This window comes from Hylobates moloch, unplaced genomic scaffold (genome assembly GCF_009828535.3).
Source record: "Hylobates moloch isolate HMO894 unplaced genomic scaffold, HMol_V3 SCAFFOLD_6, whole genome shotgun sequence".
Lineage (NCBI taxonomy): Eukaryota > Metazoa > Chordata > Mammalia > Primates > Hylobatidae > Hylobates > Hylobates moloch.
Window position 1 is genome coordinate 61,088,571 of NW_026652281.1, and position 16,178 is coordinate 61,104,748.

The following is a 16,178-nucleotide window of genomic DNA, read 5'->3' on the forward strand; positions in this document are numbered from 1 at the left end:
TTACTTGAACCTGGGAGGCGGAGATTGCAGTGAGCCAAGATCGCATCACTGCACTCCAGCCTGGTGTCAGGGCCAGACTCTGTCTCAAAAGGAAAAAAAAAAAAATCAGAAACAAAATAGATAGTTTGTTTCACAACCTTGGAGGAAGAAATAATTTCATTAATTCAAATGAAAACACAATGATTTAATAGATTTTTTTATTTTTATTTTTTTTGAGATGGAGTTTCACTCTTGTTGCCCAGGCTGGAGTACAGTGGCATGATCCCAGCTCACTGCAACCTCCGCCTCCCAGGTTCAAGTGATTCTCCTGCCTTATCCTCCCAAGTAGCTTGGATTACAGGCATGCAACACCACACATGACTAATTTTGTATTTTTAGTAGAGACAGGGTTTTACCATGCTGGCCAGGCTGGTCTTGAACTCCTAACCTCAGGTGATCCACCCACTTCAGCCTCCCAAAGTGCTGGGATTACAGGCGTGAGCCACCACACCTGGCCTAAGTTAGATTTTTATTAGAAAAAGGAATCAACGTTAAATTTTATATTTCTAAGAAATGTTTTCATTTATCAAACTCCATATTTTACTTGTTTGCTTAAAGGAATAAAAGAAATGATTTCACTGTTTTCTTTCATACTGAACTGACAAGCTTCACTTGTTTCATAATTTTACTGTATAAAGCTCTCAATGCTAGTTTTGTAGACACTGAAAATTATTTTTTAAAATGAAAATAGTTGATTGCCAAGTAAAATTGTGGATTATGCCTCCCTAAAGATGTTTTAAAAATACGTATTTCTATTTATTTAAAATAGAAAATATATATTTTATATAAAATAAAAAAATCATATTTTTTAAGTTGAGAATGACCTGCCTGATTCTGGAGATGAGTAAGTTGACCATTCATTCATTCATTCATTCATTCAGGAAATGTTTTTTGAGTGACTATTAGTAACAAGACACTGGGGGTTCTCATTATCTATAAGATGATATAAATATGTATACAGAAAAGGGACTAGTTCTTTCAGCATTTGTTAAACAAATTACCTTAGAAGGCAACCCAATTTAGGAGACAGGGTGTAGGTTTTAGAGGCAGACTTATCTGAGTTTGAGTCTAGGTTCTGCTACATACTAGCTGTGTTATTTTTGACAAGTTAATCGGTGTCCCAATTTTCAGTATTAAATGAGATATTTATAGTATTAAAACAATGTACCTAAAACAATGTCTGATACAAGTAGGCATTTATCAAATAGTCAACATCACGGCCATGCAAATAGGCACAATCAACTTAAGTATCGGCTCAGTTTTCTCCTGTTCTAATAATGATAGGTTTCAGCTCACCTGGTTATTTCCAAGACTATTTTGTAAACATTATAGAATCTTGATTGATAAACAATACAATAGAATGATGATGGTTCATAAGTATTCATATTTAAACAGTTTGAATAAATGTTCATAATTGTTTTGCAGTTTAAAAAGGCAGTTTTTCTGGGTACAAGGAAAGAAGACTGCTTTTTTGACATTATGGAAGGAAGCTGTGAACAGTATTAAATCCCATTTACATTTGTATGCTTTAAAAATTTCTTGTATATGAGCCAGTTCTAATAATTTTTTTTTTTTTTGAAATGGAGTCTTGTTCTTGTCACCCAGGCTAGACTGCAGTAATGTGATCTTGGCTCACTGCAACCTCTGCCTCTGCCTCTGTCTCCCTGGTTCAAGTGATTCTCCTGCCTCAGCCTCCTGAGTAGCTGGGATTACAAGCGTCCGCCACCTCACCTGGCTAATTTTTGTACTTTTAGTAGAGACGGGGTTTCACTATGTTGGCCAGGTTGTGAACTCCTGACCTCAGGTGATCCGCCCGCCTCGGCCTCCCAAATTGCTGGGATTACAGGCGTGAGCCACCATGCCCAGCCCAGTTCTAATAATTCTTTATTTTCCACTCGTTTAATGTAAGAAGTAAAGAAATACAAGTAAGTATAATAGATTTTTAAACTTCCTTTCCTGTTTCCCGAACTTTAAAACCCATCACTCAATTTGAAGACAATGCATTTTTATATGTGTTAGGAATTCACTTCTTCATACTTTTCAGATGCTCAGAGATTGTGGACATTATGCCTTTCATCCTTTACCTTTGGAACCAACTTGTAGGGGAGAACATCTTATCAAGGATAATTTTACTATGGTCACACATGTCCTTGACTCTCCATTTTGAAAATAGAGCTATGACAAGGAAGCAATTACTAGACCAATTTTTTTTTGGCCCAAAGGAGGCTAGTGCAGAAACAGATGAGGTTTTGAAGTGGGCTAAAGATCTTGGATCACCTGGGTCCTGGTCATTTCAAGACTATAGAATCTTAATGCAAATTGGAGAGATATAATTATTGAAAATAAATCTGGGTCTACTCTAATATTGACTTAGACTCATTTCAAAGTCCTAACATGATCTTCAGCCTTCCTTTCAGAGAAACTATTTCTCTAAATATGTATTCCTAGACCCACTATCATTGTCTTTGTACTGAATGATTATTGACAATTTTTTGGATTTCTAGAGACCTCTCCTGACAGAGCAATATCCTGGTCCCTAGGAAGCATTCTCTGTGATTTTGGTTGGTAAGTATGGGGTGTTTCAGCTTCACATTTTCCATTGGTAACATCTGCTTTTCTCATATGCATTAGTTATATAGAAAAGATCTCTACAGGATGTCAAATGCCCTTATTCCTTTCCTGTATATTCTTTAAAGTATATTTTCAAACTTCCCTACTAATTAAATTCTTCCTTTTCCCTTTCCTGTTTAAAAATCTCATTGTGTTATGCAAAATGGAGGCCTTGATTTTAGGGAAATGGGTCACATTATCATTTACTTCTTGAATTGTCAAAATAGGAAGTGATTCCACCAAATAAGAAAAGAAACATGCATGAAAGTTGTGATCTTTTTGAAAATGTCAGCAAAATTTAGTACTCAGTAGGGGTTGGAGGTGGTAGAGAGGTCAGGAGACCAGAACACAGAAGGCTATTACTTACATGGAGATGCTTGATCTTTGCCTACTAATTGAAAAAATCATGATCCATGTAACCCAAAATAAAGATGACGACCTAGATGTTTTATCAGTTTCATGGTCCACTCAATTCATTTACAGGTGAAATGTTTTGAAAACCTCCTAAAACTTGAGCTGGATCATTTTTCCCTCCCACATTTGCTGCCTAATGTGCTATCTACAGTTCTGATGGGTTTTCACAACCATCCAACTTTAGGGCGTTCAGTCATGTTTCTCCAAATAGTCTAAGGGTTCATGGTCACTGGTCAGGACTGTGTTTTCTTATAATCTTTATCAGGCATTTAAAAGGAAGATCCTCCATTAAAAGGCCATGCCAAAATTTTAAGTTTCAGGATCTGAATAAAATTGTTGTTGCATTTGAATGAATGTTCTTTAGAAATAATTCAACCACATGTCAATCAGAATATGCCTAAAGGGCAACTTCTTTAAATTTAGTTTTGAGAAACAGAACTGACATGATGTCATTTTAATAACAGATTGCATTTTAGCCTTAACAATCATGTAAGGAATTAGCAAAATCCTAGTGAATTTCATTTTGATATATATAATACATCAATGATATCTGGTTAGAAAGCTAGCTGAGTATATAAACATGCCATCATTCCAAGTGTGTATAATAATAATGATATGCTTCTAAATTATTTTTAAAATTTTTATTTTAAACTATAAATTTTTGCCAGGCACAGTGGCTCATGACTGTAATCCCAGTACTTTGGGAGGCCAAGGCGGGTGGATCACCTGAGGTTAGGAGTGCAAGACCAGCCTGCCCAATATGGTGAAACCCTGTTTCTACAAAAAATACAAAATTTAGCCGGGTGTGGTGGTGCGCACCTGTAATCCCAGCTACTCAGCAGCCTGAGGTGAGAGAATTGCTTGATCCTGGGAGGTAGAGGTTGCAGTGAGCCGAGGCTGCATCACTGCACTCCAGGCTGGGTGACAGAGTGAGACTCCATCTCAAAAATAATAAAATAAAATAAATAAGATACAAATATTTACTAAATGATAAATGACATTTATCATTTCTAGCAACAATAACAGTGTTTTTGAGAACTTACTATTGGCCAAACTATGCTAATTTAGAGCTTACATAGGCCATCTCATTTAAACATCACCAAAATTCTATAAAGCATGTTAATATACTACTACCATTTTACATTTGAGAAGAACCAAAATATAGAGAAATCATTTACTTAAAGTTACATGGACAGTGGTAAGTCTAGGACTCAAACATAAAACAGTCTGAATTTTAAGTCAGCACTCTTATCCATGATCCTAAAAGTTGCCAAATAAGTACAGCAGTCTATGCTTATGTGTTAGAGGTATCTTCCAAGACACCCAGTGGATGTCTGAACCCCCAGATAATACTTAACCCTATATGGACTATGTTCAATATGATAACTGAGAGGCTACTCAGTGACTAAAGGGCAGTTCATGTATATAGTAAGAATACACTGAATAAAGAGATGATTCATGTCCTGGGTGGATTGGAGTGGGACAGTGTGAGATTTCATCATGTTTCTCAGAACGGTGTGCAATTTAAAACTTATGAATTGTTTCTGAAAATTTTCATTCAATATATTTAGACTATGGTTGACCATGGGTAACTGAAACCACAGAAAGTGAAACTGCAAATAAGGATAGACTTCTATACTGGGGTTCATATTTCTTTTTTTTTTTTGGGGGAACCTAAGTTAATCATAATTTTTATTTTATAGAATACATGAACTAAACTGCAGTAAACACATTAGAGAGATCTGAGGCTCTGAATGAACAAAAGAGCCCAATAGGCTCCCAGTAATTCTATAGAATTGCACCTTTTTTGGTCACTGGAAAATGTTTTTTTAAAATCTAAAAAATTGGCAAATAATAATTGTACATATTCATGGGGTACAAAGTGATACTTCGTCGTATATAACCTTTAGTGATCAGAACAGAGTAATTAGCATATCCATAATCTCAAACATATATAATTTCTTTGTGTAGGGAATGTTCAATATCCTTTTTCTATCTATTTGAAACTATGTATTATTATTAACTACAGTTATGCTACAGTGGTCTAGAATACTAAAACTAATTCCTCCTATCTAACTGTAATTTTGTATTCCTTAACAAATCTCTCCCTATCCCTCCCTTCCCCCTACCCTTTTTAGCCTCTATTAATCTTTGTTCTACTTTGTGCTTCTATGAGATCAACATTTTTTAGCTTCCACATATGAGTGAGAATATGCAGTATTTAACTTTCTGGTTCTTGGCTTATTTCATTTAATATAATGCCCTCTAGTTCCATCTATGTTGTCATAATGACAGGATTTCATTCTTTTTTTTAATAGCCGAATAGTATTCTATTGTGTATGCATATGTTAGATTGTTTAAAAATCCTTTCATCGGCCGGGCGGGGTGGCTCATGCCTGTAATCCCAGCACTTTGGGAGGCCGAGGCGGGCGGATCATGAAGTCAGGAAACAAGACCATCCTGGTTAACACTAAAAATACAAAAAATTAACAGGGCATGGTGGCGGGCGCCTGTAGTCCCAGCTGCTCGGGAGGCTGAGGCAGGAGAATGGCATGAACCCAGGAGGCAGAGCTTGCAGTTAGCCGAGATCACACCACTGCACTCCAGCCTGGGTGACAGAGTGAGACTCTGTCTCAAAAAAACTCTTTTCATCTGCTGGGCGCTGTGGCTCACGCCTGTAATTCCAGCACTTTAGCAGGCTGAGGCGGGTGGATCACGAGGTCAGGAGATCAAGACCATCTTGGCTAACATGGTAAAACCCCGTCTCTACTAAAAAATACAAAAAATTAGCTGGGCGTGGTGGCGGGTGCCAGTAGTCCCAGCTACTTGGGAGGCTGAGGCAGGAGAATGGCGTGAACCCAGGAGGCGGAGCTTGCAGTGAGCCGAGATCACACCACTGCACTCCAGCCTGGGCGACAGAGCGAGACTCTGTCTCAAAAAAAAATAAAAAATCCTTTCATCTGTTGCTTGACACCTATGATGGTATCTTACCTTGGCTATTGTAAATAGTGCTGTAATAAACACAGGGGTGCAGATGTCTCTTGTGATACAGTGATTTCCTTTTCTTTAGATAAATGCACAGTAGTGGGATTGCTCTATCATATGGAAATTCTATTTGTAGTTTTTTGAGGAACCTCCTTACTATTCTCCATAGTAGCTGTACTAGTTTACTTTACACCAGCAGTGTGTTAAGAGTTCCCTTTTCTCCACATTCTTGCCAGCATTTGTTATTTTTTTGTTTTTGATAATAGCCATTCTAACTGGGGTGAGATGATACACCACAACATTATTGTGGTTTTTATTTGCATTTTCCTGATTAGTGATGTTAAGCATTTTTTCAAACATTTGTTCTCCATTTGCATCTTCTTTTGAGAAATGTCTGTTCAGATTAATTCATCATTTTTTTTCTGCCATTGAGATGTCTGAGTTCCTCGTATATTTTGTATATTAATCCCCTGTTGGATGAGTAGTTTGCAAATATTTTCTCCCATTCCATAGGTTGTCTTTTCACTCTACTGATTTTTTTCTTCTGTGCAGAAACCTCTTAGCTTAATATAATCCCATTTGTTTATTTCTTGCTTTCGTTGCCCACGCTCTAATAAAATCTTTTTTCAGACCCATGTCTTGAAGCATTTCATTTATGTTTTCTTCTAGTAGTTTTACTGTTTTAAGTCTTGCATTTAGGTCTTTGATCCATTTAGAGTTTATTTTTGCATATGGGGAGAGGTAGGGGACTAGTTTCATTCACCTGTATACAGATAGTTTTCCCAGCATCATTTATTTATGAGAACGTCCTTTCCCCAATGAGTATTCTTGGCACCTGTGTCAAAAATCAGTCGGCTGTAGATATATGGTTTAACCAATTTTGGGGTTCTTTATTCTGTTCCACTGGTCTCTGTGTTTTCATGCCAGTGCCATGCTGGTTTTGTTACTTTGGCATTGTAGTGTATTTTGAGGTCTGGTAGTGTGATATCTCCTTATTTGTTCTGTTTGCTCAGGGTTGCTTTGGCTATTCAGAGTCTTTTGTGCTTCTGTACAAGTTTCAGGGACTTTTTTCTATTTCTATGAAGAATGTCATTGATATTTTGATAGGAATTGAATTAAATCTATAGATTGTTTTGGTTAGTATTGTCATTTAACAATATCAGTCCTTCTGATCCATGAGCATGGGATGCCTTTCTGTTCGTATCCTCTTCAATTTCTCTTATCGGTGTTTTTCAGTTTTCCTCGTAGAGGTCTTTCACCTCCTTGGTTAAACTTATTCCTAGGTATTTTATTTTATTTTTTGGTAGCTATTGTAAATGGCACTGCCTTCTTGATTTCTTTTTCAGCTAGTTCTTTATTTATGTATAGAAAGATTTCTTTGAATATTAATTTTGAATTTTGTTTTGTGAATATTAATTTTGTATCCTGCAAATTTACTGAATTTGCTTATCAGTTCTAAGAGGGTTTTTTGTACAGTCTTTAGGTTTTGCGATTATGTTGCCTGCAAACAGGAACAATTCGACTTCCTCCTTTCAATTTGATGCTCTTTATTTCTCTCTCTTGCCTAATTGCTCTGGCTAGGACTTCCAGTATATGCTAAGAGTGATAAGAGTAGGCATCATTGTCTACTCCCATTTCTTAGGGGAAAAGCTTTTAGCTTTTTGTCATTGAATAATATGTTGCTGTACCAGATGTGGTTTCATTGCTTGAGTGAATTAACACATCTCCTGGTACCTGGTATGCAGCCATTGACTTGCAAATGTCTTTTTCTCCATTCCTGTCCATAAGGTCCACCAGAAGCAATTTGCCTTCAGCTGGCAAGGCCAGCAATATGCCTTTACTATCCTACCTCAGGGGTATATCAACTCTCTGGCTTTGTGTCATAATCTTATTTGGAGACACGTTGATGGCTTTTTGCTTCCTCAAGATATCACACTGGTCCATTAGATTGATGGCATTATGCTGATTGGATTCAGTGAGCAGGAAGTAGCAAACACACTAGACTTATTGGTGAGACATTTGGCTGCCAGAGGATGGGAAATAAATCCAACTAAAATTCAGGGATTTACCTCAGTAAAATGTCTAGGGGTCCAGTGGTGTGGGGCCTGTCAAAATATTCCTTCTAAGGTGAAGGATAAGTTCCTGCATTTGGCCCCTCCTACAACTAAGAAAGAGGCACAACATCTAGTGGGCCTATTTGGATTTTAGAGGCAACACATTCCTCATTTGGGTGTGTTACTCTGGCCCATTTATCAAGTGACCCAAAAGGCTGCCAGTTTTGAGTGGGGTCCAGAACAGGAGAAGTTTCTGCAACAGGTCCATGCTGCTGTGCAAGCTGCACTGCTACCTGGGCCATATGACCCAGCAGACCCAATGGTGCTTGAGGTGTCAGTGGCAGATAGGGATGCTGTTTGGAGCCTTTGGCAGGCCTCCAAAGGTGAATTACAGGGGAGGCCTCTACAATTTTGGAACAAGGCCCTGCCATCTTCTGCAGATAACTACTCTCCTTTTGACAGACAGCTATAGGTCTGTTACTGGGCTTTGGTGGAAACTGAATGTTTGACTATGGATCATCAAGTCACCAGGCAACCTGAACTATCTATCATGAACTGGGTGCTTTCTGACCTATCTAGCCATAAAGTGGGTCATGCACAGTAGCATTCTATCATCAAATGAAAGTATACTTGATAGGGCTTGTGAAGGTCCTGAAGGCACAAATAAGTTACATGAAGAAGTGGCTCAAATGCCCATGGTCTCCACTCCTGCCACTCTGCCTCCTCTCCCCTAGCCTGCACCAGTGGCCTCATGGGGAGTTCCCTATGATTAGTTGACAGAGGAAGAGAAGACTACGGCCTGGTTCACAGATGATTCTGCATGATATACAGGCACTACCCGAAAGTAGACCATCGCATTACAACCCTTTTCTAGGACATCCCTGAAGAACAGCAGTGAAGGGAAATCTTCCCAGTGGGCAGAATTTCGAGCAGTGCACCTGGTTGTGTACTTTGCCTGGAAGGAGAAATGTCCAGATGTGCGATTATATACTGATTCATGGGCTGTAGCCAATGGCTTGGCTGTATGGTCAGGGACTTGGAAGAAGCATGATTAGAAAATTGGTGACAAAGAAATTTGGGGAAGAGGTAAGTGGATGGACCTTTCTGAGTGATTGAAAACTGTGAAGATATTTGTATCTCATGTGAGTGCTCACCAACGGGTGACCTTGGCAGAGGAGGATTTCAATAATCAAGTGGATAGGATGACCTGTTCTGTGGACATCACTCAGCCTCTTTCCCCAGCCACCTCTCTTATTGCCCAATGGACCCATGAACTAAGTGGCCATGGTGGCAAAGATGGAGGTTACACATGGGCTCAGCAACATGGACTTCCACTCACCAAGGCTGACCTGGCTACCGCCACTGCTGAGTGCCCAATTTGCCAGCAGCAGATACCAACACTGAACCCTTGATACGGCACCATTCCTCAGAGTGATCAGCCAGCTACCTGGTGGCAGGTTGATGATATTGGATGTCTTCCATCATGGCAAGGGCAGAGGTTTGTCCTCACTGGAACAGACACTTAACTCCAGATATGGGTTTGCCTATCCTGCACGCAATGTTTCTGCCAAGACTCCATCCATGGACTCATGGAATGCCTTATCTATTGCGGGAAGTCAGGGACTCTGAACAGAGGGACCGGCTGAAGCCACAGCAGAACATAAATTGTGAAGATTTCATGGACATTTATTAGTTCCCTAACTTAATACTTTTATAATTTCTTATGCCTGTCTTTACTGCAGTCTCTGAACATAAATTGTGAAGATTTCATGGACATTTCTCACTTCCCCAATCAATACTCATAATTTCCTATGCCTGTCTTTACTTTAATCTCTTAATCCCATCATCTTTGTAAACTAAGGATGTGTGTCACCTCAGGACCCTGTGATGATTGTGTTATCTGTACAAATTGTTTGTGAAACATGTGTGTTTGAACAATATGAAATCTATCCTAAAAGAACAGGATAACAGTGATTTTCAGGGAACAAGGGAGATAACCATAAAGTCTGACTGCCTGCGGGGTGGGGCAGAACAGAGTCATATTTCTCTTCTTGCAAAAGTGAATAAGAGAAATACCACTGAATTCTTTTTCTCAGCAAGGAACAGCCTGGGAAAAGAATGCACTCCCATGGGGAGACCCCTAAAATGGCCGCTCTGGGAGTGTCTGCCTTATGCAGTTGTAGATAAGGGGTGAAATATACCCTGGTCTCCTCCAGCACCCTCAGGCTTGTTAGGATTGGGAAATTCCAGCCTGGCGAAATTCTAGTCAGACTGGTTCTCTGCATTTGAACCCTGTTTCCTGTTAAGATGTTTATCAATGACAATGCATGCACAGTGGGACAGGGAACCTTATCAGTAATTCTAATTTTGCCCTGGCCTTGTGACCTTGCCCTGCCCATTTGCCTTGTGATATTTTATTGCCCTTGAAGCATGTGATTTCTGTGACCCACACCCTATTCGTACACCCCTCCCCTTTTGAAATCCATAATAAAAACTTGCTGGTTTTGTGGCTCAGGGGGCATCACGGAACCTGCCGACATGTGACGTCTCCCCTGGACACTCAGCTTTAAAATTTCTCTCTTTTGTACTCTTTCCCTTCATTTCTCAGACTGGCCAACACTTAGGGAAAATAGAAAAGAACCTATGTTGAAATATTGGGGGCTGGTTCACCCGATAGTTATCCACCATCATGGTATTCCACACAGCATTGCCTCTGACCAAGGCACTCACTTTACAGCTAAAGAAGTGCAGCAGTGGGCTCATGCTCATGGAATTCACTGGTTTTACCATGTTCCTCATAATCCTGAAACAGCTGGATTGACAGAACAGTGGAATGGCCTTTTGAAGTCACAATTACAATGCCAACAGTGTACAGTGACATTACTTTGCAGGGCTGGGGCAAAGTTCTCCAGAAGGTGATGTATGCTCTGAATTAGCATCCAATATATGGTACTGTTTCTCCCATAGACAGGATTCACGGGTCCAGGAATCAAGGGATGCAAGTGGAAGTGGCACCACTCACCATCACCCCTAGTGTTCCAATAGCAAATTTTTGTTTCCTGTTCCTGTGACATTACATTCTGCTGGCCTATAGGTTTAAGTTCCAGATGGAGAAATATTGCCACCAGAAGACACAACAATGATTCCATTAAACCAGAAGTTAAAGATTGCCACCTGAACACCTTGGGATCTTCCTACCTTTAAGTCAACAGGCTAAAAAGGGAGTTACACTGTTGGCTGGGGTGACTGACCCAGACCATCAAGATGAAATCAGTCTACTGCTCCAAAACAGAGGTAAGGAAGAGTATGCATGGAATACAGGAGATCCATTAGGGCATCTCTCATTATTACCATGCCCTGTGATTAAGGTCAATGGGAAACTACAATAGCTCAATCCAGGAAGGACTACAAATGGTCTAGACCCCTCAGGAATGAAAGTTTGGGTCACTACACCAGGAAAAAAACATGACCTGCTGAGGTGCTTGCTGAAGGCAAAGGAAATGCAGAATGGGTAGTAGAAGAAGATAGTTATCAATACCAGCTAGAACCACATGACCAGCTGCAGAAATGAGGACTGTAACTGTCACGAGTATTTCTTCCTTTTGTTAAAATCATGTTTGTGGATGTATACAGTTGTACTAAGAAAATATCTTCATTTAATTTCCTTTGACTTCATCATGTGACATAAGATTTATTGACTTCATTTCAGAATTGAAGCATTGTTAATTTTACATAATAGTATTTGAGTTGAGGATTGGTGTGTTTCTGGTTGTACTAAAGATAGTTGTATTATGTTAGGCCTAATTATGACCTTATTATTTTCTTTATTTGAAGATTATGTATGATCTCAGGAGATGTGTATGGGTTTAAGTTGACAAAGGTAGACTTGTGATGGTTAATACTGAGTGTCAACTTGATTGGATTGAAGGATGCAAAGTATTGATACTGGGTGTGTCTGTGAGGGTGTTGTCAAAGGAGATTAACATTTGATTCAGTGGGCTGGGGAAGGCAGACCCACCCTTAATCTTGTGGGCACAATGTAATCAGCTGCCAGCGAACATAAAGCAGACAGAAAAATATGATAAAAGTGAGACTGGCCTAGCTTCCCAGCCTACATTTTTCTCCTGCGCTGGATGCTTCCTGCCCTTGAATACAGGAATCCAGGTACCCGGCTGACTTATTCTTTTAATATCTGCATGATATACGATTTTGTGGAAGCACAAGCCTTCTGCTGATAATATTCATAGTGGCTCTAAAATATCGCCACCACAACTAATGTGCAATAGGGCATTTCCAGAGTAATTATTTTAATTTTTAAGATATATGGTACTAAAATGGCTGTCATAAAAGGATAAAATTTATTTAAAAAATGATTTTCCTGTGGGACTGTTCTTCAGACACTTATTTCTCTCTGTTGATGAGCATGTTTGTTTAAATATTATTATAAGTCCTTCTAAAAACATAAATGCAAGACACTTATTCTTTATTAACTATCATTTATGAAAGAACAATATTAGAAAACATTTCTAAGATTGAGTTCCTAAAAAAAGTTTTGTTGAGCATGGCTTAATGTTTTGTAAATGCAACTATTTGGAATTCATATTTTTATTTTTCATGATTTATCCCACTATTTTTCTCACTTTAGAAATTATGTTAAGGCTACTATTAGAGACGAAAGAAAAACCTGAAGAGAAGTTAGATTTTCAGGAATGAAAATGTGGAATGCTAAGCAGTTTAGTAGCATTTAGTCTACATCTTTCAAATTTTAAATAGCTCTTCATATTTTATTCAACCACATGACATGTATTCAAGTTGGATGAATGTGCCAGATGCTACATTTATACTTAACTGAAAAATTACCCAGTAGCAATTTAGAATTCAGCAGACTTCATCATATTAGTAACTTTTTATTACTTGTATGAATTAGCTCATGCTTCTCTTCCTAAGTGTCTTGGCTTCTCTATGATTGAGGCTCAGTCTGTAACTATTCTTTGTTTTTAATTGGTCATTTAATCAAAATTTAAGCTTTTATTCCTAATCTTTCATGGATTATTTTAGTGACTATAAATAATGCTATTTTATCTTTTCCTTTTTAAAATCATATCAATTTAAGGCACTTAGGCTTAAATTAAATTAAGGGAGACATATTTGGACTGATATAAGTGGACTAGACATTTATACATGCAAATTGGCTAACTATACTTCTAACATTCATTTATTTCTGTATCTGGCCTAGAATGTGGAAAAAGATGGAGGAGTAATTATCCCAAATGTTTTAAAAAGTTGGATTATATTGGAACAGTGTCTGACAAACCTGGAGAAGACAGTGCAATTGACATTGATTGACACAATCTCCACTTTGAAAATAACCAGCCAAACTACTTAACAGAAATTACAAAGGAATACTGTGTAAATCTCATATTTTTTCAAGGACATCTAATTTTATTATTGTAAACTCTAAAAATAAATGTTCTTTTAGAAAATGGAAAACAAGCATAATAAAATATGGCAATTTCACCAGAGGAAAACTATAGTCACCAAATTTGGACATGTACTGGAACATTTTTCTGAACAAAGTGAATTCTCTTAAACTTGACAAAGGGTAGGGTGAGAGAATATAGACTTATTGACGAAAGATACTAGCAAGATTGTTTACAATATTAAAAATCTCAATATACCAATAATAAATTTTAAAAATCTAGTCATTAAAAGGCTTATATATGGATTTCCATAAGCTTCAGACTTAATCCTCTACACACTTGAAAGTAATAATACTAAACTTCTTAGCAATAGTTTTATCTTCTGCTCCTTGCTTCTAATACTTGTTTTAAAAATTGATTTTTCAACATATTTCTGCTGTTTTTAATCATCCAACAATTATAAATATTTATTATGTGCTAATTCCTAAATGCTGTATACTTGCAGCACTCAAGCTAGATTTACTTTTTGCTTGGGGGCAGTAAATGAAAAATTTCAATTCAATATTAATTGAAGTGCAACAAAATACTTGTTGATTTTTTTTAAATTTAATAGGTGTGACTGTTCTGTCCTTCTACTAATCTCTTACTAATCAGTTTCTACCGTGATAAAAATCACATACTCTTTTTGACCTGCAGTTGCATCATGTAAAAATTTTGGAACACTAATAATCAAATGGTAGTCAGAACTGATGTTGAAAAGCATTCTTTCTTTACAAATACATGGAATTACAGAAAACAAATTACCATTTTATAGCTATATAAAATCACATAGCTGAGTTTCAAAACAAGAAAGTCAAATCTCTAGGAGCTGGAAATAAAGTGGAAACAAGCAATGGCAAGTGGGAATTGAAATCGTGTGGCCCATTATGGTAAATGCTTTAGAGGCTACGACTTTGATGGCAACAGAAAAACAGGATTTAAAGTTACAGACCATGTACTAGAGGGCCTATTCCTCAGCTCGTTGCACAAAACCAGGAGCTGCAAACATACATCCCATTGGAAACATTCGTCCTTTTTATCCCATGGAAGGGCATAAATTATGGTCACTCATCCTGCACCATGCATGGAAATACTACTATCAAGAAGTCTTTGACTTTTATGATACTTTTGGAGCCCCTCAGTGAAAAAACTAGGTAAAATATGCTCTGTAGCTATGAATACTGTATCTCTTAACAGAGCCAACAATAAAATTGTCCCAAAGAAAATGCAGTATCTCTACAAAAGACTGATTACCACGGGGACGTGCTCTTTCACTTATGAATGAGAAACTACTATGGGTCTTCCTCTCTTGACAAAACAACTAGAAAATAGGAAAAATAGCTGAAAAACCTATTTTCAGAAATTGTTTAACAGGAATCATAGGACTAGGATTCCTAATAGAAGGGAAGCATATAAAATGAAATCTATAGTTGCCCTTAGCTTTCTGCCTAGAAGAATTTCTAGATGGCAGTGAAGGGAGGAGAAATACAAACAAAGCCCTATAGTCTTAATGGGTTGAAAAAACCAAGACCACAGAGATCAAGAAGCTGAGGTGGCTAGAACTTGCTGGGAAGATTTCCAGGGAATAAGTTGCTATGCACAAAAAGTGCTCCAGAAATCTATATAATAAGATCCTTGAATCTTTGGCTGAATACAAATTGGTGAACATAAATTTAGAACTTTATTAAGTCAGGTATAGAAAAACTACCTGGGAGAGAAAAATTAGTGGAGAACTGGAAGCTGAATAACTCACAGAACTTACACAGGGCTAGGAATTATTTGAGTTCCTACTAGCCAAAGCGGAGCGATCTCACTGAATACATAATGCAGTCAATAGAAATCCCAGAAAGATCATGCCTTAGTAGTGGGGGCTAAGTTACCTCAGTGTAAAGGTAATTCTAGACCCACTCTAAAAAAGCTTTAGAATATGCCTGAAAAATATGCTGATCTGCAAGTAATTTAAATGCCTGCCAGAACAAAGTCCAGCATTACTTAAATGAAATTCAGCACTTACCAACATAAAATTCATGTCTGACATTCAAAGAAGAATTACTAGACATTTGAAGAAAGCAGGAAAATATGATTTTTTTTTTTTTTTTTTTTGAAACAGAGTCTCGCTCTTTCACCCAGGCTGGAGTGCAGTGGCACAATCTCGGCTCACTGCAGGCTCTGCCCCCCCACGGTTCACGCCATTCTCCTGCCTTAGCCTCCCGCGTAGCTGGGACTACAGGCGCCCGCCACCTTGCCTGGCTAATTTTTTGTATTTTTTAGTAGAGACGGGGTTTCACCGTGTTAGCCAGGATGGTCTCAATCTCCTGACCTCGTGATCCGCCCGCCTCGGCCTCCCAAAGTGCTGGGATTACAGGAATGAGCCACCGCACCTGGCCGTGATCCTTAACCAGAAGAAAAATCTGTCACTAAAAACAGACGCAGAAATGAGAATGATCATGGAATTAGCAGGCAAGGCTTTAAAACTATTTTATACATGAACACACATAGAATATGAATATACAGGTATTAAATATTCTCAATGATGTAAAGAAAAATATAAACATAATGACAGAAAGAACCAAATGGAACTTCTAGAGATGAAACTTTTATAGGATGGAATAACCTG